The sequence below is a fragment of the Cololabis saira genome, chromosome 14, assembly GCF_033807715.1.
Source record: "Cololabis saira isolate AMF1-May2022 chromosome 14, fColSai1.1, whole genome shotgun sequence".
Taxonomy (NCBI): domain Eukaryota; kingdom Metazoa; phylum Chordata; class Actinopteri; order Beloniformes; family Belonidae; genus Cololabis; species Cololabis saira.
The window spans coordinates 2,471,775-2,473,324 of record NC_084600.1 but is presented as its reverse complement, the minus strand read 5'-3'; the positions used below and the strand labels follow the sequence as shown (position 1 = coordinate 2,473,324).

General features: G+C 33.7%; 1 long non-coding RNA gene across 1 annotated transcript; it reads right to left on the bottom strand.

Moving 5' to 3' along the window:
• Window positions 1-673: 673 nt before the first annotated feature.
• On the bottom strand, window positions 674-1,285 carry LOC133460080 (uncharacterized). The gene is made up of 3 exons (XR_009784083.1): window positions 1,252-1,285; window positions 846-965; window positions 674-765 (listed from the first exon to the last, which is right to left on the bottom strand). It is a non-coding gene; the product is annotated as an uncharacterized LOC133460080 (long non-coding RNA).
• Between the last annotated feature and the right edge of the window lie 265 nt (window positions 1,286-1,550).

Here is a 1,550-nt window from a genome sequence, read left to right as displayed (position 1 = left end):
CCTCTGTTCTTAAAAATGAACTAAAAGCCACTAATGCATTGAGATAAGGCTTTTTTTTTAACTGCAGTATAAAAGATCATATGTGGCCCCAACTAAGTTATGCCCCCGAATTACCCAGCCCTGATGGAAATGGACCATGAATGGCCCCATCTTGTGGCCCAATATGGTCACAACAGGCAATTGCAGCAACTTCTTCCCCTCGTTAACCACAGGAGACTGTGCATCCTTCAGATGTCGCTCACATACAAGATCATGTATTAATTGGTTACCAGAAATAAACCAAAGAATATAAAGGTCAATATATAGCAAATGTATACATTTTTTTTAGTTTTTGTAAGGAAAAAAGAAAATATACAGTATGTTTATTTACAATTTTTTCAACAATTTTTTCACAATGCAGAACAGTACAAGTCAACAAGCACAAACTAAATGTCCTGAAAACAAGTTTTCTGGAAAAAGTACATACAATCAAAAAGTGTAAGTCCGCCTCAAATTCAGAAAAACACAATAATGTCTTTCAGTCTCCTATAAAAGTAGTCCAGAGTTCAGTCAGGATCTTAATCACGCAGCAAAAACTCCACATTTTCTAATTTTAATGTTAATTGTTTTCAAGTCTTAATTGTAAAAATCCCTGATTACCAAACGAGGTTAAGATTGAAAGTTTTTTGGGACCAAATTATCTTGTGTTGTCGTGTAAGTTAGGCCCAGTTCTTTTTGTACTTTTTAACACTTTAACATCTGCGTAGATAATTTCCTCATTAGAACCTGGAAGAAAAAAAAGTAAATGTTACGTTGAAAGATATCGAAGGACTGTTATTATTATGTTGAAAAAAAGTTTCACTTACCATTAATAATATGTATGGGTCTTGATTTTTTACAAATTTTAAATAGAGCAAAACTCAAAGCCATAAAAAGAAAGAGCAGGATGACAGCTGCTAATGCCGCAACATAAACGCCCTCAAAACCTAGAAGATGCAAGCAAACAAAAATCTCTTGACACTTGATTTAATGATTATGTATATAATATAATATAATATAATATAATATAATATAATATAATATAATATAATATAATATAATATAATATAATATAATATAATATAATATAATATAATTGTAACACACACATACATAGACACACACAACTGTAGTATTAGAAAGAGAAAACTCTGAGGCCAAAAACTTCTATAGATGTCAATGATTTAAATATGAAGTCCTTTATTTTAATATCGGAAGCATCAAGTACTGTACCTTTGCAGGCTGTCAGGTTAAGAACTGTCTCATGTTCGCTGACATTGTTCCTAACTTGGCACATGAAGTTTCCGGTCAGCTTTCCATGTAGGTCAATGGAAATCCTGGAAACGCTGGGTTCTTCAGCTGTGCTGTTGCTCAGGGACTGATTGTGATTTCTGGTTGGTATCAGTAATTGATTGTCCAAAGTCAAAATGAACTCGACTGCGTCTCCCTCAGAGGAACATGTTACTGTCATTTTCTCTGGTGACAAACAAGTCTGAGACACAGCTGGCACTGACACTGGAGCTGGAAATAAA